Source organism: Sinocyclocheilus grahami, unplaced genomic scaffold (genome assembly GCF_001515645.1).
Source record: "Sinocyclocheilus grahami isolate Dianchi unplaced genomic scaffold, SAMN03320097.WGS_v1.1 scaffold129.1, whole genome shotgun sequence".
NCBI classification, from domain to species: Eukaryota; Metazoa; Chordata; class Actinopteri; order Cypriniformes; family Cyprinidae; genus Sinocyclocheilus; species Sinocyclocheilus grahami.
The window spans coordinates 446,699-446,920 of NW_015505308.1; the positions used below are offsets into that span (position 1 = coordinate 446,699).

The window sequence follows — 222 nt, forward strand, 5'->3', positions numbered from 1 at the left end:
ATGGTGGCTAGCCGTGGGGTCGTTGGGGCTGGCTCCGATCCGCTCTGCGTAGTAGATCATGGTGGCGAAGATGAGAACGCCCAACGCTAGGAAGATAATGAGGAGCAGGAACTCGTTAGTGCTCGCGCGGAGGGTGTGTCCCAATACACGCAGGCCGACGAAGTGGCGCGTCAGCTTGAAGATCCTCAAGATGCGAACGAAGCGAACCACGCCCAGGAACCC

General features: G+C 59.5%; 1 protein-coding gene across 1 annotated transcript in view; it reads right to left on the reverse strand.

The window, feature by feature from the left end:
- LOC107590518 (potassium voltage-gated channel subfamily C member 2) overlaps nucleotides 1-222 on the reverse strand; it is a 55,878-nt gene that overhangs the window by 11,951 nt on the left and 43,705 nt on the right. The window lies entirely within an intron of this gene.